The 25,182-nt window shown below is 41.1% G+C and overlaps 1 protein-coding gene across 1 annotated transcript in view; it reads right to left on the bottom strand.

The window, feature by feature from the left end:
- LOC128733462 (uncharacterized) overlaps positions 1 to 25,182 on the bottom strand; it is a 255,703-nt gene that overhangs the window by 193,982 nt on the left and 36,539 nt on the right. The window lies entirely within an intron of this gene.

The raw sequence follows: 25,182 nt of genomic DNA, 5'->3' as shown, positions 1-25,182 counted from the left end.
CGATTTTGGAGTCGTTTGTGTGGTTATTCTGGTCCTAAGAAACATATTTCGACGATTCTGACTTTAATTTGGAATCTGTTTTAGTCTTTTCAGTACTAATTAAAAAGCATTTTTCCGTCATTTTAGTTCTAATTTGCGGCTATTTTTTGGTTGTTTTAAACTTTACAAAACATTTTTTTGACAATTCTGACTTTAATTTGGGGTTGCTTTTGGCCTTCAGCCGCTTTTTTAGCAATTCTAAGCTCTAAAACCGTGGTGATCTAAAACGGTGATTCTGGCTTAATTTAGGAGCATTTTTGGGACGTTTCTTCCTTCAGAAGCTGTCTTGGCATAATCTGGTTGGTTTGTTGGTTGGCTTAGTTGGTAATCCTTCCTTGCCATTAGAAGCAGTTTATGAGCCTTTTGGAGTCTGTTCTAGTCTTTTCTGATCTGTTAAATTCTTTTCTTTGGCGATTTTGAGTTTACTTTGGGATCTTTTTTGGTTTTTTATGCCCTTTAGAAGCGCTGTTCGACGACTACGAGCTTAACTTGTGGTTTTTCTAACTTTTGGAAGCGTTTTTTGATGATCCTTAGCTTAATGTGGGATTAATTTCTTGTATTTTCTGGCTTTTAGAAGTGTTTTTCCGCGATTAGCGTTTTTTAGCTTAATTTGGAGTCGAAACCCCTTCTTAAGAACTGAAACGAACTGTCGAAAACCCTTTTTTAAGACCTGAAAAAAGTAAAACATAACTTTTTTCAGTTCTTAAGAAGGGGGTTTCGACGGTTCTGGGCCTAATTTAGAATCCTTTAGGTCGATTTTGGCGATTTTGACTTCAATTTGATTTTTTGTGGCTTTTCTTGCCTTAAGAAGCGTTCTTTGTGGTCTTTTCAACTCTTAAGAAGAGGTTTTCAGCGATTTTGAGCTTATTTGGGATAATTCTTTCTCGTCTCTAAACGTTAGAAATGTGCTTTAGTAATTATGAGTTTAATTTGGGGTAATTTTTTGGTCTTTTTTGGGGTCTGTTTTCGACCTTTCTGGTCTACCGAATCACTTTTCGGTGATATTGAGCTCAATTTAGGACATTTTTGAATGTTTTGGAAGTGTTTTCGGCAATTCCGAGCTTAACTTGGGATCTCTTCAAGTCTGTTATGTCCTTCAGAAACATTGTTTGACGATTTTGAGCTTAGGTTGTGGTCGTTTGTGTGATTTTTCTGACCTTTAGAAGCATTTTTCGGCGATTATATGCTTAATTAGGGCTCATGTGTTGCTCTTCTCATTCCTTCAGAATGGATTTCGATGCTTTTGAGCTTAATTTGGGATCATTTTCAGTCTGCTTTTCTGAACTTCAGAAACGTATAGCAGCAATTATGAGTTTAATGGGTTCTCTTTGCAGAAGTGTTTCTGGATTGACATAACATCTGAGCTTACTTTGGAATCTTTCTTGGTCATTAGAAACGTTATTCGAAACCTTTCGGAGAATTTTTTTCACCTTTTTGGTCAGAGACAGTTTTCTGCGACACTGTGATTAATTTGGGATCATTTGTTGGATCCTTTGGAAGCATTTTCTTGGGATCTTTTTACCTTCTTCTATACCTTTTAGAGGTGTTTTCGGCAATAATTTAAGATGGTTTTTCATTTTCTGGCTTTTAGAAGCGTTTTTGGGTGACTGAGCGTAATTTGAAATCTTTTTTCTGGTCTATGGAAGGTTTTTAGAAGATTCTGAGCTCAGATTAGGATTAACGTTTTGGTCTGTTCTAACCTTTGGAAGCATTTTCAATTATTTTTAGCTTAATTGGGGATCATTTTTATGGCCTTTTCTGTTCCGTTTTTTTATATAAGCTTTTTAATAAGAACATCACAATTTTAGTTCCATTTAATCGTTATTCACAGAACCATGCAAAATATTCGTAATCCATTATCTTATCTTATCGGGGAAGTAAGTAGTAAGTTTGAACAACGTATTCCTAAAATTCAGAATGTCCATGACAATTAATTTCATCTTGAAGTAATTAAGAGATAATTCTCGATGAGCTCTAGCGAACCTCATCGAAATAAAAATGAAGATAGCTTCCAGCTGGATTTTATAGCTTTTCTTGGCAAAAATAAATAAAAAAAACTGACACAGGACACGAGGGTATTTTAAAATTGACATCGAATTGAAAAGTTTAAAAGCGCAATAAAAATGTTCACCAACATCATCATCATCATCATCATTCTCACCAGGTCACGCGGTTCAATGAAATTGCTGCGGCGGCGATCCAGAGATTCACTCTACGGCATTGATGGACTATCATTGGCAACGTGGTCGCTAGCATTGGGGTTCTTTCCCACACGTCAATAAAATGGCCGCGATAAAGGTGAAGTGTTATGCAAATTTTTTCCGCTCCGTCACTCCGCTCGCGCGCTGGCGAGGAATTGAATACAAAATCAATCATTTATAATTAAAACCTATCTCCGGCCACATCGTTCGATTTCATGCACACGTCCAGTCCAGTGTCCCGTCGCAAAAGGTCTCCGGTTGCCGACATGACTAAGTGCCTAGATGCAGATAGGACAACAACAACAACGTTACCGGGACTGAGGGCACGCATCGGTTGTGATAATACATCACCGTCCTCGTAGTCGTCGTCGTCGTCGTCGCCCGGCACAATATTGCCACTTATTTATCACCTATTCGATATCTCTCCACCAATAGGTCTTTCTCAAACTTGTCATAATAATATCGCATGCAGCCGGGTGATTTGATGAGCAATATAAACCGACCCCAAAAGCACACACAACACAACACAATACAATACCTGCGTCTCGCAATCCGACGGGTCGTTCTTCTAACGAATTGTGGCAGCTGTCCAATCGGTACTTATATATGGATGTAAACTGTATGGAAAAACAGGCCATCATAACGCAAACTGATCGGCCACAATCGAAACCGAATCAGCTCGATACGCCTAACGACAGGGAGCGATGGGGTAAGATTGTGTTCTGATTAATTAACCTAAATATTAAATTTTTACTGCAGATAAAAAAATGTGTCGAAACATTTGGGGGATTTTGTACTAATTCTTTCATTAAGCAAACAATCCCAGTCACCCAACACATGCAATCCTTCATTTTGCCCCGCAATACCTAACGATGAAAAATGCACAGACAGCACATGGAAGCCAATAGAAATTATACATATTTGTTTGAATTATTATCGATTCCGTGATTACGGTCCATAGTCCATGGCGGGCTGGCTGGCTGACATTGCCATCGCATCGAATCGAATCACATTGCAACGAAGGGAAAGAAAAATGAAACGAAACCTAGATCAGAAAATTTCCACTATCGATGGGAAAGAAGGAAAAAAACGCAAACTGCTTTCCACCGGCGGACCGCGAAAGGGCGGGAAAAGCGGGCTGCAACTAGTATACAGATGTAGATCAGGGTTTGCTGGTTTTTTTTGCCTCCTTTCGCGATATCTGAATCGTGCAATCTCGTCGCATAACGCGCGAACGACAAAACGACGACGGCGGCGGTGTGTGCTTGTAGGTACATATCCAACATTGTACAAATGCCAATATAACCGAAGAATGTTTGTCAGGCGATTTGGAGTTCAAGCAAGGCACAATACTAAAATATGCATATTTATTCTAGGAAATATTGTTGACAGTCATCAGGAGCAATGCGGATTCGCTGTTCGTCCATCATGATACTACTAGCCAGGACAGGACGCAGTGTGGCGGCTGATTCGGTGTATCAGGTTCTGGAAAAACAACTAGGTACCTTCTACTATAGTGTTAGTACTAAACCAATGAATGGCAGGATGAGTCGGATGGTAGGGATTCGCTTTTGGCTGGCACATCATCAGCACAATCCAGTGGTGTTCTTTGTAATAGCACAATAGGATGCAGGTTCTTCACTGCATTTTGCTGGTGACGTTGACAGGAATATGGGAAACCGTGCTGGCAACAACATGCTCCGGAATGTATACAATGTAATAACTTACTCTTCACTGTACACGACGGGATTACACAGTTTTTCGAAAGCGACGGAAAGCATGATTAGAGTTGAATAATTGTGTTGCACGGGATGCAGTATAATTTTCCAGCTGGGTATGCACATATTTTGGAGTGGTTGGTTCCAGGAGGATCGCATTCTGCAGCGAAAGGGAAGCCACCATGCATTACAATTTCATCTGCTGGAGCTTATTGTTTCGTTGGGAACTTTTTTTTTTGGTATAATTGAGGCTTGATTTGGAACTCTACACTCCTTGAGTAGTAGTAACCTGCTGCTTTACACTTTTGTGAGGTTTGCATAGAAGCCACTAGAGCAATCAACGGAGCATGTTTGAAATTTAAAGCTATTAATATGCTAATTATTTGCACCGCAATTTGTTTCACTTCGTAAGCAGCGCCGATCTGCAATAAATGCAAATTTTACGCAACTGAATTTTTATGCACTAATCTGTGATTAAAAAAACAAACGTATTTTCAGCAAAATCTAATGGAAAAAAGAAGCTAAAAATAATCTAATTAATTACATGAATAATGAGGCGTTGTGATCAATCATGCGATATAATTGATGTTGCCACCTACATAGAGATTTGAACAGAAGCCAAATGAATAAAATTGAATTTGAGTTAGGAGAGAACAAATATTTATGTTTATTTAGTTCCCATTGAGTTGTGGATAAAGAACACTAACATTGTTCACTTCAAGGTACACCTTATTGCAATGGCTACGAAGTTTTCGCCTATTCAAAATATTTCTGTTCTCCTAGAATGGCTAGATGTTCTCATCAGAAGACCTTCGAAGAGTAGCTAAGATTTAAGGTCAACACCAAAGTGTTGATTTTCCTGACCTGTTCGGATAACGGAGTTATTACCTTTTGTGCATGACGAACACATTTGCTTGTTCCCAAATCGGAGTGTATCTAATAAAGTTTATATCTGACACCTATTGCTAGTGAGGGATTCCACGGAATTTCGCAAATCGATTTTAATTTGTTATTTCCGATTTTGCCGAAATTTAGCATAAATGTTCCTTTTAAAATAAAAAGGATGTCATTTTGTGCTATCAGTTATTTTTTTAAGATCTCGACTGCTTTTACAAGAGGACCAAACCATAAATTATGCTGATGAAATAAATTTTATGCCGATGAATTGGAGCGCGATAACCCACAACGGAGTTATATGGAGAACATTGTTCAACAGGCTTTGTCTTAGGACGGCAAGCCATTTAAGTAACTAACCCAAGTAACAATTTGGGTTTTATTTCAACCCTTATGGTGGCATTTAAGGCCAAATTGGTCTTGAAAACCGTCGTAAGAGTTCAATAAAACTCACATTGCTGCTTGGGAAGTAATCTAGAAGTCTGATTTGCCCCATTACACTCAAGGATTTAATACTTACTTTTACTTTTTCGGCGACAATCCGCTTATCGAATCCATGCCGAATTCAGGAGCCGTCTCCACATTACTCGGTCTTGGGCTGCCGCTCTCCAGTCGCCCCTAACACCCGCTGTTCTAGCATCCTCGTCAACAGCGCTCAACCAACGGGTACGGGGTTTGCCTCGAAATCATCGGCCTCTGTCGGGTTCCCTGCTAAATATTGTTTTCGCTGGTCTCTCATCCGGTATCCTTGCTACGTGGCCAGCCCATTGTAGCCTGCCGTATTTTAATCGCTTCACAATATCCGCATCTTTGTGTACTTGGTATATTTCATGATTCATGCGCCTGCGTCACACTCCTTCGTCTAATATGCCGCCTAGAATTGATCGCAGGATCTTACGCTCGAAAACGCTAAGAGCTCGTCGGTCGCTCTCTTTCAACGTCCTCGCATCGTTGCCGTAGAGTATAACCGGAAGAATTAGCGTCTTATAGAGCACGAATTTTGTGCGGAGTTGTAGGCTTCGGGACCTCAGCTGGCTACGTAATCCGTAGAAGGCCCTGTTGACAGCCGCTATCCGCCTTTTACCTTCACCACCGCAGTTCCAACACCCGAAGGGCTACCACGCTCACTGCCAGCCACCATATACTTTGTTTTGGTAGAATTTATGATAAACCCTATCCTCGCAGCTTCTCTCTTAAGATGCGTGCACGCTTCTTCCACAGCTCTACGGTTAACATCGATGATATCGATGTCGTCCGCGAGATTATGAAATTTCGTGATGATGGTACTGCTTCTCTGCACGCCTGTCCTTCGAACAGCACCTTCCAATGCAATGTTGAATAGCAAATTCGATAGTCCGTCACCTTGCTTCAAACCGTCTAACGTCACAAACGAGTCCGATGTCTCACCCGCCATCCTGACGCTTGATTTCGAACCATCAAGGGTAGCACGTGTCAGTCTAGTCAGCTTTGTTGGAAAACCATGTTCAAGCATAATCAGCCACAGCTCATATCGTTTAACTGAATCGTACGCCGCCTTGAAGTCTATAAACAAATGGTGAGTCTGCAAGTTGAATTCCCGGAATTTATCGAGGATCTGTTGCAAGGTGAACATTTGGTCCGTCGTGGAGCATCTCTCTCGAAAAGAGCACTGGTTTTCTCCAACAAAGGTTTCCTGCAACGGCCTCAGTCTGAGAAATAGGATGCGGGAGAGAATCTTGTATACAGAATTGAGAAAAGTAATGCCTCGATAATTGCTGCATTCGAGTCGATGGCCCTTTTTATAAATAGGGCATATGCGACCTTCCAACCAGTCCGTAGGTAATTCCTCCTCAGTCCATACCTTTAGTATAACCTGATGGATTGCACAATACAGCCGTTCGCTCCCGACTTTCAAAAGTTAGGCAGGGACGCCGTCCTTTCCAGCTGCTTTGCCGTTTTTCAGCTTTCTCGCTGCTTTCATAACCTCGTCCAAAGTTGGTGGATCCATAGCTTATCCATCATCCTCAATCGTTATCCTGCTTCTGTTGATCGCTTCATCTTGTTCACCATTCAACAATGCATCGAAATGTTGTTTCCAACGCCTAGCCACCTCCGATCTTCCGGTAATCAGGTTCGTCTCCTTGTCGTTACACATAACAGGAGTTGGTACGGTGCGGTTCCTGATTCCGTTGATCGTATTAAAGAAGCTTCTCGTATCGTGCCTCTCGAAGCAATTCTCCGCCTCCGTACGAACGCGATCCCAGTGCTAACGTTTCTTACGACGGTGAAGTCTCTTTTCGGCCGCTGTAGCATCTCGGTATATCTCTTTGCTCTGGCGTGTCACAGTTGCAGCCAATATGTGACTTCTGGCTGGATTCTTCTCATCATTCACTCGCTGGCACTCTGCGTCAAACCACTCACTGGAAGGGGCTGCAGCAGTAATACCCAACACTTCCCGCGCTGTAGTACTGATCGCGTCGTGGATGTGTCTCCACTGTTCGTTCAGGTCCTTTCCGAGATGTTCACCGATCCGCCGAATGTTCAGTCGTGTCTCCCCAGTCAGCATTTTCATATGTATAATTAGATTGCAAATAAGAGTTACGTACTGATATGTATCCAACAAAATCGTATTCGACTCGCAAAAGCCGCTTATCCGTACCATTTTGGAGGCGATATACGCACTGAGGAATAATCTTGAGCGATACACTTATATAGGCATTTCAATACGATAAGATCCGATTAAGTACGACAAACTTCATACAGCTATACGACTTTGTGCTGAAAATCGTATGTTTGTCAGCTACTAGCATTATAAACGATAGAATATCAACTTGTGCGCACTTTATTAGGCTTTATTTACCAATCCGATTTTGTTAAGAGATATTTACGATAATTTTCGTACATTGATATACGAGTTGGTGCTGGCTGGGTCGTTGAACAACCGGGCGCGGATCTTGCTTACTATGCGATAGTGGTCCGAGTCGACGTTTGGTCCCCGGAAGGATCGCACGTATTGTATTGCATTGCATGTATTTGAATATAGGCTTTGATCCCGTTATCCAATCTTAACCTAGTTACAAAACATAAACATAAAACACACTTCTTAAAATGAATAATACATATAAACAATAAAGACACTAATACAATTGTTCTCTAAAATAAAATCTAAGCTTATGTCTAATTGTATCTGGGCTCATATCAATGGTGACAATTTTCTGAAGTGTATTGAAGGCATTCATGAAGCGGGACGTAGGCTCATTCTGTGTGTAGCTCCTGGTTCGTAACGGTGGCTCGAAGGTTCTCCTTCGCCGTAGCGAGACTGGACTATCGTTCAATATTAGTCGGCTGGCAAGAGATTGGCTGACAGTTCGTTCTGGAAGAATATTCGTGAAGAACACGATGTCGGCTATCTTATGCCTCGAGAGGACCGAGTCAAGGTCTACCTGGCAGCATAGGTCCTGATATGATAAGGTGTTAGCTCTTCTCCGTTCCAAATTTCCAAACATAACACCAGGCTGATTGCTGAAACCTTTTATATTAAGATTAGAGGTGAGGATTACATCGTAAACAAACAAATTGACTCTGTAACTTTCAAAACCGCCTACAACCCCGTGATACAAAAACTTGGGAGAGAGCAAAACAGAAGATAGTTTATGTATGATGTGTTTGTAAAGAGATAGAGTATGTAGTGTAAAAACGCAAAATGTGTAAGTCTGAATTTAAATTTAATTTGTAATATGTGTAGTTTGTTAAATATATGATGATGATGATGGTTTTATTAAATATATCGTTTTAGTGTCCGCAGATAATGAGTGAAAGGCAGTAAGTAGCTCGAAACGTACGGACAGACTAGCACTTGAATTTGAATTTATTTTCGCCGAAAACCGCCGATCACAAAAAGCAAACAAATAAATTAGAATTCTTGCGTGGGTGATAGCATCAGGCAATTCGTTATTCGTCACGAACAGCAGCGGTTCTATGTGACTACCTTGTGGTACTCCAGAATGTACGGTAAATGATCAAAATTTGTTGCCGCGACTTTTAACAAATTGTACTCTATCCATCAGATACGATATCATCCAGCTGTACAATATACCTCGAACGCCAAAGTCGCAGAGCAAACAACCCAACTAGATATGTCGCTACCTTAATAACCTAGCTTAGGGCCCTTCCCCCCTGCACCTTGCACCCATGCACCTTCCAGCATTGGACAAAAGGTAGTAGTCATAACGACAACTTGTTAAGCGTAGCTACCAATTATCCCCCCCCCCTCACCTTCTCACACATTCCCCTCCACTACAAAAAAAAATTCATTACTTTCCCCTCCCGTCCCTCCATCAATTATAGAACCACCCTTTCAAACATATTAAAATAAAATTGTTCATATACCATTTATACCATCACCAATCGATATCTCATGATTTTTAACATAAAAGAGTCACTTTTTACCCCTTAAAAACGCGGGACAACAGAAAGTTCCGTTTTTTCGTCGATTTTGACCACTGTATCATGTGTGTCAACATGTGTTTTTGATTAAGCCCTTCATAACTAGACGCTTTTATGAAATATGAATTTTTTCGTCATCTGTTAATAATATCACAGTTTATATGTAGTTATCGTTTCATTTTTAGTTTGTTACACTCCAACTGTTAACAGGAAAGCAAAACTATGATACGTTTTAACCATTGTATAACCCATAAATTGTGTTAGATTCAAATAGATACTATTCTATCATTTCGATGCTCTTCAGTAAGCAGAACTGTATAACATTGTAGATACCGTTTTTTTCATACCATATTTAAAAAAGTTTAAAAATGAAAAAAAAAACAATAAAAACGAACTTTATGTGTAAATTATGATCTTCTGATAGTGCTAAAGTCGAACGGCGCTGACCGCCAAATTGCGTAATATTTTGCAACCTTAATTTATTGTAATGTCGAAAAGACGCTTTCGGCAACCGTTTAGAGGAAATTCCACAGCTGACTAGCTCCGTTGATGGCATTCACTTGTGTTTATGATCACGGTGACAAAGCCCCGCCTGTAAAGCCGATTAGGCTTACCGATTTTGAATGTTTATAAACTTATTCAATTTCAAGGTTTCGAGGAAATCTTCAGATTATCATTCGAGCACATAACACGCCCCGGTGTCACAACGTGAGTGTGCTACAAGGGGGCAGTCTATACTAGCAGAAAGCTACCGGTGTTTAAACATTATGCAAATCTATCTAAACAAATCTCCAAAAGAAACAAACAAACTTTCCTTGAACTAACAAAACTCGCTGCCGTATAACATTACAGAGGCTTCGTGCAACGATGTGATCTACTGTGTTGACTTAAAAGGAATGTTGTTGCAATCGTTAAATCCCCGTAAGCCTTGAGAAATTTTCGTGTGCGTTCCATCATTTCGACCGATGCACAATCATCTCTAATCCTCCAAGCGCTTCATCATTCATCGTCATCTGGCTGGTCTGGCTGTTTCAATTCTCGACGAACGAACCAAATCATAACAATTATTATTAGCATTACGGGAGGATTAATATCCGTAATCGGCATCGATCTGTCGCTTCATTCCGGAATCAGTAACGCGACACGTTTTTGCTGCCGCCCCTCGCTTTCCTCGCCATCCCTTCAACCGTCGTCGCTTGTGAACTCATCATATTGCCAAACTCTACCCCGTTCCGGTTCGTTCCGCCGACTTCACTCCCCTGCAATGGCACCAATAATCAGGAAATTAAACCGGATTCTGCTCGCGACATATCTTAGCCGGTGCTTTCGGTGTGCTGCATGCATCCCGGTGTGTCCCAACCGCCGCGTCGCTCTGGCCTTGTACACTGGCCAACCAACCCTTTCTATGCCCGAGGCTTGTCCAACCACGGGATCATTCGTCCGTTAAATGACGCTCATCAGGTCTGAACCAGCCAAGCATGCATGAGCTCCCGGTGAGCCAGGTGAAGACGATATACGAACCTACAGGGTGACACCGGCGAGGGATTGATGAATGTATTACTAATGCAGCTGCCACATAAAATATTTAAGGTAAGTTAATGCAACGAGTCCCGATGGTTTCGGTTTAACTCTGATACATAATCGAACGCCACCCTGTTACAGTAAGCTTTCCAGTGCCGGACGGAGTTGGCGGAATGTAGAATTAAACTTTCCCTCTTTCATCATCCACTCGAATGGGTTTTCGCTTCTCTATTCATAGTAGCTATTTGAAGACCTTCGCATGTATTCCGAATCGATTGAACCGGCGAAATCACAGACAGATAATTAATTTGTCATATCGATAGTCGGGTATCATTGCTCCCACTGTTAGCTCCTTTGATTTCTTCGCCACAATTCGTCATACGACCGGACACGCTGATGCTGGTGCTGCTGCTGCTGGTAAAGCGGTAAAATGAAGCAGCTATCGATTTTAGCCGATCTTTCGATAGTTCACACTGGCACGGTTGATTCGACAATTCTCGTTAACTAGGAATGAGGAGCAAGGAGCCGGCTCGGGATAATGTGAAATGCAATTCCGTTCCGATATGCTCCGATTGGGCTTCTTGCAAATGTGATATATGTATCACCGGTACGTTGGTATGTAGCGTCTGGTCGTGCACCGAACATATGTCGCCTAAGGCGACGTGTCGGATGTTTCGGATCGTCGCACCGTTTTAGCTCCCTAGTGACGGACTCGGAATTTTCGGCCGGCCAAAGGCTGAGGCACGTGCCGCTACGTTAGAATGAATCTCGGTGCTGGGGAAATTTATATTATACATATGATTGCAAACCTTGTGAAGTGGTCTGGACCGGATTAGACGAAAATGAGTTATCATATTCGTCGACCCTAATAAAGTGCGTGCGCCAGTTAATTGGAAAATTTACCTTGTGATCTTTGTGAAAATGATACATTCGAAACTGGTTGGGCAAGGATTCTTTATAAGCGTATAAGATTCGGGTAAAGCTTCAAAAAAGTGGTGGGAAATACGATTTCGAGTATGAAAATGCTACGCGCTCAAATACGCAAAGTAACATCTATTTATTTTGTAACGCTTCTTTTTTTCTTTCTTTTTCTTTGTAAAATTTGATGCTAGCTGGGCTTCTGTTCAAAATTTCTTCCTGAAAAGCTCATTAAAATACTTTCCATTTGGTATTAACATCATTTAAATCGTTTGAGTGGTTCAAGAGTAATGAATTTTCAAAGAAAGGAAGGTGGCAAAAAATGGTAATTTTTGCGACCACACTGACTTCAAAAATAGAACCTCAAGTGACAAATAAAAATACGGGTCTAAAATATACTGCAAATTAATAAGTCAGCAAAATTTCAATGAAATCGGAGCAATTTTGAATTTCGATGTCCTTTTTTTATAAAATGCTGAGATGATATGCATTATGGCTAATGGTTGATATGAATAAAATGAGTCCTATGCGTAAAATTACACTGAAATAATACAAAATTGAAGAAAATTATCAATATTAACAATATTTTTTGTTCTTTTAAATTATTTTAGGGCAATCTATTTTTTCCCAAATTTGTCTACTTTTCAAACATATCTACCATAAATTTTCGGAGGGGTAGATAAAATCGGAAAACCACTGTATTACGAAATTTTTTCGCTCTTGCCTTCACGCCTTTGCACCTACAAAGAAATGATCTATGAGTGACTTTTATAACATTTTCTGAACTTTGATAAAAAAAATACTAGAAAATAAAAAAATCGATTTTTAGTTTTTGAAATGCTTGTTTTTTCAGTGCAGAAATTAATTTTTTTTTTCAGTATTTTGTTATGAAAATTCAGAAGATTTTCTAAAAGTCACTTTTACTTTTAGAAAAAAGCAATAAATCCCCTTCGTCCCAACAGTTCGAATATTCGTTCAGACTAATATTAATTTGATATCTGTGCTTGGGCCAGAAAGTGATAACGTCCTCTCGTCTTAACAAGATTGCATAGGACCGCGACAAACCTTGTCTAACTTGATGTCCTGAAAAGTGAGCAACCAACCTATGTTTCACCCGATTGTAACCACATACTACAAGAATTTATTCAAATCTAATGTCGTACTACGGGGATACTTGCAACACTTTTGAACTGACTTCGTATAACTTTCGAAGTGTACCGTTTAGGTCCAAGTGTAAGTAGCCAAAACTTCTATAGTGGTTAGTACTTTTGTTTTATGATTATGAGAAAAAATATCAACTAAGTGCCCAGTAAACCCAGTTTCTTATTATTTTAAATTTGATTTCAAACCGCGAATGACTATTTTTAAATATTTTTTGTGTGTTTGTAGTAAAACAAGAGATACTAGAGGCATGTTTGCTTCCCAATTTCGTCTACCCGTTTTTAAAGATATTCGGTGAAAATGCAGCATATCGACGAACTTCAAATTGCCATTTCAAGGCCCGTGGAATTTTTCACAATTTTATTTTTTCTGGAGATGACAGTAGACAAAATAACATCGTACAGACGCAAACTTACTTTGTACATACTGTCTATAACGATAGTTATCTATTTTACAAGTGCTGCAAGCCGCGCCATATTGGAAGTAACAACAAGAATTCATCGTTACTTCTCCAAGTTCAAAATATAAATAAAGCTCAAAGTTGCTATTTGTCAGCTTATATGATGCACTAATTGTGTACAGGAACCAAACGATAAAAAATAATTTCATGTCAATGAACTGACGCAACTTTGCGCATCCATTTTTCCTACTCTGAAAGTGAAATTACTTTCCAATCGTATAAAAACAAGCAGATCAATGATATAATGGATTAAACTTAACTAAACAATGGGTGAATGTCCTTTTTTTTAAAACATCATTGGCTACAAAAGGTTATGTTAACAAACAAACACGTTAGAGCTGTCAAAAACGCGATGCGCAGAAGTGTTGCAAGTAACCCCGGTGTTGCAAGTATCCCCGGATGACGGTATATGAGAAAGTAGTTGACGAAATATTCATGCATGTGACGTGATGCTGCAATTTCAAAGTGAGGAAGAATTAGCAACTGTCTGATCCGAAAATAAATTTTGGGTAGACCAAACCTAGTGTTTTTAATCTTGACCTTGAAATGCGGTCAAGCATATGTATTAATATTTTTTGAAACGGTAGTTCTACAATTGGTGAAGGGACGGTAGGGGAAAGTAATGAAGAATTTTTCTGAATGAAGGGGAAAGAGTGGAAAGGTGAGGGGGAGGGGGGTTTTTAGTAGCTACGCCCAACAAGTTGTCGTTGTAACTCCTACCTTTTGTCCAATGCTGGGAGGTACATGAGTCGAACCAAGCTACAATCTGAGATAAATCTGAGTAAACAAAGACGTAGTCCTACGTCAAAAGCTTTGATACATACATAAGTTTGAAAATCGTTTTTTTACAGGAGCGGCGTTTTATTTCGTCGAGGTTATTCCACGCGCGTTCCAGGTTGTACCAAACGTCTTTGTTTACTATACTGGGTAGGGGTAACATTTTGTGAAAACGAAAAAAGAAGTGTAACGTTTGAATGAAAGACTTCAAATGCTAATCTATCAATCTATATATGGTCGGTGTTAAGTCAGACCGAACCAAGTGACAAAAATCTGATTTAGAGAAAAACGAATCTAAAGTATTCTGCTCCTGTGTAATTTAAAGTTATCAGTCGTTTGAAATCATTTCATAACTTTGGCTGTTTGCAACATTTATGTAATCTGATTAAAGTAGAAGTAGCTTGGAAAATTCTTAATCGTTTACTGTCATTAACTTAGTTTTTTAAATTTTGCGACTTGGTCCGGTCTGATTTAACACCAACCATATATAAAAGTGAGCCTACAAGCTGTATGTTTGTATGTTCCACCATAACTCCAGAACGCCTTGACCGATCTCCACCAAACTTGGCCTTGATATAAGGGAAACAGTACTGGGGGTGATAAGAGGGGGGATGTTCGTAACAGGGGGAAGGCCATAACTCCGAAATGCCGGGACGGTTCTTCACGAAACTTAGCACACATTGTCTTCGATATAAGGGAATCATCACTTGGGGGCTGATAAGAAGGGGGGGGGGTGTTTGTAGCAAGGGGGGAGGCCATAACTCCGAAATGCCTGGACGGTTATTCGCCAAACTTGGCATACATGTTCCTTGACCTAAGGGAATCAGTACTAGAGGGGTTACCAAGAGGGGAGGAGGGTTCATAGCAGGGGGAAGGCCCTAACTCCGACATTCCTGGACGGTTCTTCATCAAACTTGGCACACATGTTCCTTGACATGAAGGAATCAGAATTGAATGGGGTGACAAAATGGGGGGAAGGCTCATCACAGTGGGGGGCCCCAACTCCGAAACGCCTGGATGGTTCTTCATCAAACTTGGCACACTGGACATAAGGGAATCAGCACTGGGAGGTTGCTAAAAGGGGGGGGCCTAGCAAGGGGCTAAGTAAAAGGGGATGCGTTTCTCTTGCATTTAAACCGATTGCAGTTGTGCAAATAACTTTGAGAAAAGGGGGAGTTCCACCGAAGAGGAATATATGGTAAAAAAGACCTTTGTTTAGTTTCCATTATAGTGATTTGCATAGTAGAACAAACCAATGCATAATTAACTACTTGACAGAAGAGGGAGCTGACTAGGAAAAAATCAACAAGTAGAGGGACGAAGAACGTGAGTATGAATGTATGTTTCGCCGTCGCTCCGGGACTTCTGGATTGTTCTTCATTAAACGCCGTTTGTCAAACACATGTCACGCGAAGGATACGTCCCGCGTAAATCAAAACCGCGTAAATTCCGAAATTCGCGTAAAAAAACCAAACTTTCGCGTAAAAAACTTTATGGATTTCAACACTACGCGAAAAAATAGACCTTTTGAGTACATCCGCGTAAATTCCGAAAATCGCGTAAAAAACTGCGTAAATTCCGAAATTCGCGTAAAAAACCGCGCAAATTCCGAAATTCGCGTAAAAAAGACCGCGTAAATTCCGAAATTCGCGTAAAAATAGTCGCGTAAAAAACAAACCGCGTAAAAAGCGACTTCAGTGTATTTTGGCATAAAAGAATCAGCGCAGGGGAGTTGACAAAAGATGGAGATGGTCTCTTACAAGGGGAAAGAAAGGTTCAAATGGGTAAAGGGGTGCGTTTCTCCTGCAATTGGAACGATAGCAGTTGTACAAGTTGCTGGATTTCTGAAAGAGGGGATAGGGTGGCCATTAACAAAGTGATGGTTCAAAAACGGCTTTTTGTCGATTTATAGGGGTTATCGGGAAGAAGTCAGATTTATCAAGTGGCTGGGGGACAACATGAGGGAAACTGACAAAGCGAGTAGACACATTAAAATTGAAAAAGGCTTTTGTTTTTCGCATTATGAGAATTTTCGTTACAATAACAGATGTACAAGTGACTGAGAGGCAAAAGGGCCCCGAGTAAGATCGGGTAATCAGCAAGTAACTACTAAACTACTTAACGAAACTGAACCATTTATATGTCGTTGGCTAGATAAAATGATCAGCAATTTTACGGAGGGGGTAAGAGAGAAATTTTATGGAGGGCGTAAGAGGGGGGGGGGGCTGCTATACAAACGTAACACAAATTTACTCAAAACTCGAAATCTAATCAAGCAAATGGAACCGAATTTGGCATGTGGGAACTTCAGAAGGCAAGATTTTTTTCTATGGTATATTAGGACCCCTACCCTCTTTAGGAAGGGGGCTCCCATACAAATAATATACAAATTTCCTCATAACTCGAGAACTAATCAAGCAAAAGAGACCAAATTTGGTATGTGGGGGTTTTTGGAGGTAAGATTTTTTTCTATGGTGTACTGAGACCCACCCGTATTTAACCAGGGGGGGGGGGGCTCCACAAATGAAATACAAATTGACTCATAACTCGAGAACTAATCAAGCAAATGGAACCAAGTTTGGCATGTGGGGGTTTTTGGAGGTATGAATTTATTCTATTATGGTTTGAGGCCCCTCACCCCTGTAGTAGGAGCCATATTTTCCATATTTTCTGCTATGTAACAAGCGGTAAGCGGTAATGTTATTTGTAACCAATTACCCTTTTAAAGGCCACAAGCAAGTTAAAGTAAGATTATTGAAACATGTCAAGCTACGCATAATCATAGTAAAAATTCAATACAATAATCTGTGGGCTGGTCATTCATTACTATTTCAACAATTACATTTTAATGCACGCAAGTGATTTTTAAGAAATCTCTATATCTCAATGGTTGTAGGCGTTGAACGAGAAACGAGAACGAGAAAATCAATATTACACATTCGAAAATATAAACCTGAACAGGCCAGCTAACATTTTAAGTTAATTTACCTGCTTTCAAGACAGCTATTCTTCAGATTTCGGTGTCTTACAAAACAAAATGAAACAAAACATTTTTTGTATCACCACCTTGCGACCCAGAAATGCTTTCATCCAGCTAGCTTTCAGCTACGAGTGGTTTGGAAAAAGCAGCCTTTCTATTGTTCTCGATGAGCTTAAACAACAGCGACCGTTTTCCTTCCGGTCACAGGTTACTATTTCAGCAATGCTTTACAATAAACCATGGTTTTATTATTTTTTAAATGATTGTATCTTCACAAGCCAAATCTACCATTCCCGGTATATATCTACCTGGAAGATTCAGTTAGCTGCCACAATTTACTATCATAACCAGCTTTTTACTCCAGCGCTTTTGACTCGTCATTTTAGTCATTAGGTTTCATTATTCCTTCTGTTTGGTTTTATTTACAAATATTTTTATGTAAATCTGTTTAATAACACAAACAGAAACGAAGAAAATAAAAAATGAAGCTTAAACACTTTACTGTTGTACTGGTTTAAAAATTCTCTGCACCTTTTGGAGAGTACTTTGTAAATCATTAGCTCCATCAGAGGCGAACACTCTTTCTGTCTCTCTGATATAATACCCAGGAATGGCTGATTATTTCGGCTTACGTGGAAGCTCACGGGGCAGCCAGTGTCTGTGTTGCAAATCTTTTGTAACGACTCAATTGCAATAAAAACAATCAATATTTTGGAAATTTATTAAATAAGCCTCTCGGTCGGTCCGAAAAAGAACTCACTCACTGATTCGCGGATTTAAAACAGCACACTTGCCCGAGAAACAATGGCGACGGCGGCATTTAATGGTCCCTCGCCGTCGCTCTGTTTCGCGCTCGGTCTCGCTATTTGATCGGGTTGACGCGAAAACAGCTCGTGGCTCATTGGAACGATAACAATAACATATAAATTTCTGTGTGTTGTTCCGCGAATGTAGTAAATTCGAGCCTCGTTCCCGTTTGGGTACGGCTAGCCAATGTTTGGAATGTAAATCGCACAGATTTGTTGGTTTTGCTAGCAGCTCATTTCTGCACCGGGACGACCGGCGGGGGCAGGTAGGGTTTAAGTGAAGAGTTGGATTTCCCAGAAACAGCAACAACTGCGAGGCGCTAGGAAATTTATATTTAACACCCAATTTTCGTCGTCATTTTGCAATGCATACTCTCCAACGAACCCGACCGAGGGCTCTGCAGCACCGGTCCGGTTGCCGTCTCCAGTTCCATGCCTGTCAGCTGCGCTGAGTACAAATTTAAGAGTGGTGAAAGAGATAGTAACTTTGGGGATGTCCTTTTAAGTTAAATAATACAAACTTATCACGGTGGGGAATCTCACAACTGTTTAAATAGAGCTCAATTGAAATGATTGCATTTTTTTGGCGAACGCTTTCTCAAAGTTCATCTGATTAATTTCCTTAATCAAAAAGTTACGCAAACAATGGTTTGAACATCTCTCTCATCTCTCAAATAACAAAAAAAATCAAACTGTCGAGCACCATTGCATTTGGCTCGTGGGCGCTTTGTCGCTATATTACTCTTCCCGGGCGCATTCCGGTGAATTGTGTATCTGTGAGTAGTGTGAAATGAGTTATTATTCCACAGAACCCAACTGCAGCATTGCACTTCAGAAAACTCTTCCTCTCCGTTGCCCCCCCCCCCCCCCCACACACACACACACACACACACGATTCTGGATCGCTGATTCCGGTCATGCTATAGTTTCCATTTGGTTTGCTCCACTAACTCCTTCCGCTCGCTCCAACCATACTCTACACTGCCAATCCAATCCGCGGAGCGGAGACCTATGGTCCTACACTGAATTCTAGGGCAACGTATCTGTTCGTCTGTTCACCCATCGGAGGTGATGCATTGTCCCTCCCGGGAAAAAGACCTTTGAACCAGCCAGCAGCAGTAGCTTCTCTGTGTCTTCTCTCATGCTAAGAGTAATCATTTCGTAATCGTGTCACGACATACAGTGATGCTGGGGACACTTTTCTTCTGCTGGCGGGAAATTTTTCTCCGAGTGAAAATGGTTTTTAGTTCTTTTGTGTTGTTCATCTTACTTTCTATGGCTCACGGTACGGCTTAAACTGCGCGTAATAGTAAATAGTAACCATTACGAGACAGCTGCATCTGATTCGGCCAAGTTGAAGAAATTCCTGCGACGCTCGGTGTTCGTTTTCAAGCCAAGTAGCATGAGCAATTTCCCACCGCTTATACTAGTTAGCCGACTGCTTTTGTGGTGTAAGCTAAAGCATCCAGTGGATAACGTTTCGCAGGATAGGAAAGCATACGAGATGCATACGTGATAGGGCAAACTGCCCTTGTGCTGGCCCTGTGGGCAGTGGAACCAATTACTTAACAGAACAGTACACTCTTTTCCAAAAAATTAAATAAGCGAATAAAATACCAAAAACTACGGAGTGGATAATAAGTTCTAAGCACGATTCTGGTACAATTTTTGGGACAACACTTTTCTATTGACCAGTTCCAGCTGAGACAGGACAGCCAATCCATTGCAATGTGAATAAAATTGGCACTGGCATTAGGTTCCTTTTCCCTACACTACGAATCATTGCATAATGCGCTCAAACCAGGAGTAGACCAGGACCACTATTGTATCACTGACCCCAAACCACTCCTGTTGGGAGACACAGAGCGCTCCAGTTTAGAACGAGCGGGTTTTGAAGCGGTGAACTATGACAGCACTGGATCGTTGGGGTTGGTTTGGTTCGCTGGTTGGCTGGCCGGATTGCTAGCTAATGCCCGCGTTGCATATCTCAGGCCCCATTTTGCTTTGGCAAAGTTGTGACGGCTGGGGGTTTCATGCACTTACTCACTCACTCACTGACGCGGTAGACGGTTTCTGCAACCAGGAAAGGCAGGCCGGGTTCGGGGCTCCGGTGGGGTTCGGGAGCCGTCAAGCGCAACCAGAAACGAACAGTTTCAAAGGCCGAATACCTCACTCACTAGTCAACAGATAGATATAGCACAGATATAACACAGAGACCAAGAGACACAGATCCGCGCGCACGAATGCTGTTTTCATAATGGAATTGTACATTCACACAATAATACTTGGCGCTAGCTGCTCTCCTCGGATTTCCCCCTGACCCGACCCGGTAGAAGCAGGGCCTAACGGACGGCACAGAGAAGATACAGATATGCTTAGAAACACCCGGAAAACGTGGCTGCATAGCACTTTAGTGGTTGCATAAATAATCAGCCAGCGGATAAGCGCGCCGGTGCAGAGAGTAAAAAAGTTTCTGTTTTTAAATTAAAGTACGATAACGTATGAAAACTTGTGGAAATATGTATCAAAGCTAGTTGAATTAAATGAATACAATTCTGCTACTGCTGCTACTCTGAGTCTAACTACTAATTGATGTTCTCTTGGTCGTGTTTATGGAAATCCCGGCAAAATTGGTTCAAGCTACGCCATTTATTTCCGTGTTCTCACGGGACGAACCGTGCAAAGTTTAGTTTAAATGTTCATGGTGCTTCAATATGATTTTTTATATCGTTGTCGGTTATTACGGTCTTATTTTTTCGAGGTCACCAATTTTCTCAGAGAACTTCAATGGAAATTGTCCGATTTTCACGGACCTCGATTATCTAAAAAGTTCATAACGCTTGAATCACCTCTTTTTTAATGATATGCGTGACTTGAACACCGAATAATAAAAGGATTTTGCGTTGATACATAACGATAGAAGAGGCATAAATTCGTCACTGAGTCGAAAAGAGAGAGAGAGAAGACTGGCTAGAACGTTTAAAAAACACTAGTCAGCAGGTAAGATCATATAAACAAACCGTATGGATATTTTCTCTGCGACCGCTATTTTGCTCTATTGTAATATCGTCCAGGTGTTTGCAATATTACTATTAAGTATACGACCTGCTTATTACCCGGGCTTAAGTGTCGATGTTTTCGCCAGTCTTGTGAAGGCCACACTCGTGGGGTCCAATTTTCTCACACACGCTTACTCGTTCTAACGAACACGCCGGCATGAGCATCCCCTTCGCTCTTGGTCTCTTATGGATTCATGCACTGTGACGAGGTTTTGCGAGTGTGTTTATTCAGCTAACAGCCACGGCTGTCACTGTCGCTCGTTGTTTCAGTCCGAGCTGCTGATACCGATCACTTGTGATCACTCAGGGCTTCCACCCGTGATTAGAATCGAGGGTGAAGATGAACAAGAAAAGAAAAAGTAATGCAAACTCTGTATTCCAGTGCACCGCTAGCCCTCACGGGTAGCTGGTTGCTGACAAGTTATTTGCCTCGCGAGTGGGCTATGCAGAAAAACGCTCCGAGGCAATGCGTTCGCGAGTATGTAGGTAGCAGAATGTCTGCACACAGCAACGGTGGCTGTTTGTCTTATGCTTGCATGAGTGGCGTAAGCGTTGTAGGGATGGGAACTATCATTAAAAATCGTTACTGATAACTATTCGTAATTTCATTACGTTACTGATAACTATCAGTAAATATCAGTAATTTAACTCATCAGGGCATTGAAGCAAAAAATAGGAAATTGTGATATTATAACGTTCTTCATTGTAAGTTTACTTTGTAATTTACCAAGCGGGCTTTATGGAGGCTCGCGCAATTACGGACCAGATTTTTACCACCCAGCAGATATGTTGGGAGTACATCGTGCCTACGGATGACAAGAACCAGTCGATCAAGACCAGCAATTGCACTTATTGGTTGAACACGGCTTTCCAGATAAACTGACGCTACTGATCAGAGCTATTTGGTTGGACACGCTTAGATACGCGGCGAGGGCTGAGACAAGGTTAAAAGATGACTGATATCATAGCTAGGAACCTTGCGATGGTGGGGGCAACCTATGCCAGGTTGAAAGCAGTAGTCTAGGAAGATCAGATTAATAATAAATACCTCAAAGATCACATACATGAAAGGAAGAGACTCCAAGGAACCAAACGCGTGCCTCTCACGGATGGTAACCCTTGACGGCGATGAACCTGAAGTGGTAGATGAATTCGTGTATTTTGGATTGCTGGTGACCGCGGACAACATCCAGCGGCGCATTCAAGCGGAAAATCGAGCCTACTTTGCCCTTCGCTATACGCTACGATCAAGAAGCACACGCTACCTTACGAATCTGATAATGCACAAGTCTTTTATTAGGTCAGTAGTTTCTTATGGACTCGTTAGGTCGCTCATGGAGGATATATACGCCCTTGCCGTATCCGAACGAAAGGGTACGGCGGATATTTGGCGAAGTACTGAATCCCATCGTACATTTGGCGAAAGTCAGTAGGCTATGGTGGGCCATACACGTCGTAAGAATGCCGGACGATAGTGCGACAGAAACAGTTGTCTTCAACAACCTCACTGACACCAGGAGCACGGAGCTCAACGTGCAAGATGGCACGATCACGTCGAAAGTGATTTGTGACTTTTGAGACGACTAGAAAATTGGCGACGAGTGGCCAAAGTTCGAGTTAAATGGAGGCGACTGCTTGAATCAGCACGAGCTACCCCGGCTTTAGGCTACTGACGTTGACTACGATATATTGTGTCGTCCACGTTTATCGTACGGAACTACCGACCAATAAGTTTAATATAACTAATTTTTCTAACGGGACAACGTAACTATATCAGTAAATATCAATAATAGCGAAAACTTACTGATACTTAGTGATAGTATTGCTTACTGATAACTATCAGTAGTTAATGATAGTTTTCCCATCCCTAAAGCGTTGACTGCTATGCTTTTCATACCCGCTCGCGTGAGAGTAAGCATCGTTGTCTTCTCATTCAATTTGCAACATTGGTTTACGCCCTTTTTCTTTCATGTTTTTTTTTCAACCAATCTATCTCTCTCTCTCTCTCTGGAGCCAGCAATAAGAGGTTTTATTACGCACTTCTAGTCTCGGCTAAGGCTGTATCATCACAGATAGAGGGTCTGTATGCTTTATTTCTTGAAACTTTGCATCACCAATCTCGTTCCTAGAATCAGGAAGTAGAACAAGTTATAATTTGCCCATGTACAAGGGATTTCATTATGCCACTCTTTTAGCTTACCTCAAGCCTGGCAAGAAAGATGTAGAGGGACCTGAGAATAAATACATGATAAAGCCACTTAACTTCTTGATTCTACAAAGATTTGAACACACGAAAACTCGTTTGTCAAGGCAGACTCCGGTAACCTTGCGACCATATACGGACTTACTTACGTATGTGCCCATGTCCGCCGATCCGGCAGAATAAAAGCATGAAATCATAGATTTGCACTGCCGACGGTAACGCGCCATAGCTTTGGCCTGTCGCCAAGACAGGTTCTCATCTACAGCCCGGATGTCGTTGGCTAAGCTGCGTCGCCATGAGCCTCTTAATCTGCCTCTTCTACGCTATCCGGGTGAGTGCTTCTCTGCTCGTTCGCTCATTTCTTCATGGCATGTCCACCTACGATCTCGAATTTCTGTTGCCTATAGTTGATGACATCGACGATGGAGTTCTTCGTTGGAAATCCAGTTGCCAGGCCACCAGGCACGAATGATATATCGATTATTTATTACCTGCCGTTTTTGCGTTGTCTTCGCTGAGACGTATACGTTTCATAGGCGCACAGCAGTACGAATTTAACGTTTGACTTGAAAAATCGGATTTTCGTATGGTAGTGATTTGGTTCCAAATGTTTCGCAGACTTGACCTTTCTTATCCGTGTGACTATATCAGTCTTGGTACCACCGTCGAGCGTTGTCTGGCTATCGAGATATTGAAAGGCTTCCATCTGCTCAACCTTTGTTCCGCTACATTGACTGTGAAGCAGGTCTCACAGCTTTTGAACACAGCATAGGCCTTCAAATAATATCTCATTCATAACGATGAGAAACAGCAGCGGTAATAAAATGACGCCATTGCCTCGTACTGCGCCTGGATGGGATGGTCTAGCTCATCTGGAACTCCTGTACGCCTAAAAGCCCCAGATGTTTTCGTGGTTGAGTCGGTCGAAAGCCTTTTCAAAGTCAACGAACACCAGCAGGAGAGAGTCTTGGAATTCGTTGATCTGCTACAATATAATGCGGAGCGTTATGATATTCTCCTGGATCCGGTTGACGATTACCTTACAGAGTACTTTAAAAGTACAGAGCAACGTGTTGTCACGTCATTTACCGTGTTCAGTTTGGTCTCCTTTTTAGGGACTTTAACCAATATGCCCTGCATCCAGTCCACCGGAAAGGTTACGGTTTCTCATATATCATTGAATAATTAATTCATCATCTGGGTTGACAAAGCTGGGGTCAGCTTTGAGCCTCTCGGCTGAAATGCTGTCATTCCCTGGCGCTCTGTTGGATTTCTTACTTTTGATGGCTGCTTCAATTTCATCCAGTGATGGCGCCTCAGCGTTGACGCGATTGATGTGACGAACTATTGGCATCTTGCGCTGCTGGTTGTTCAGGGCATCGCTTAAACTGTTCTGTACGGTCAGTTAGTAACTGACCTTCTCTATCTATGAATTCGTAACTTTTTAATGTTTGCATACTTATAAAAGATCCCTTGGATTCATTCGATTTGTCGTTTTTATAATTGAATGGTTTATTGATAGAAATAAATGCTGATCCAAGTGAAAAAACATTTTCCATGGGTGATTGTTTGTTTTGTTTATAGAAATGAAATATAAAATTGAGGGGTCAGTCCCGGCGTAGTGGTTAGCATCCACGCCGAGGACCCGGGTTCAAATCCCAACCCCGCAGAAGTCACGAATGACCCAAAACCGGTTAAAGTAACTATAATCTAAATAAAATATATATATATATATATATATATATATATATATATATATATAATTAAATTTTTTATAAAAGTTTCATTCCTGGAACACTTCATTAGGTAGGAAGATTAGATGATCCAGATCTGCTGCGTTATGATTTAAAAAATCTATACTACATATGATACAATCAAGTTACAAGTCATTATATCAATTTTCAAAAGGTGACGTTCCATTGCCGATATAAACTATATATTATTCCATTAATGCCTAGTTGAGCCCAGTAAATGAAAAAACTATGCAAAAGATACTTCAATTTCACACGATTTGAGGGAT

Source organism: Sabethes cyaneus, chromosome 2, assembly GCF_943734655.1.
Source record: "Sabethes cyaneus chromosome 2, idSabCyanKW18_F2, whole genome shotgun sequence".
In the NCBI taxonomy this organism is placed as follows: domain Eukaryota; kingdom Metazoa; phylum Arthropoda; class Insecta; order Diptera; family Culicidae; genus Sabethes; species Sabethes cyaneus.
This window is presented reverse-complemented; position numbering and strand designations above follow the sequence as displayed.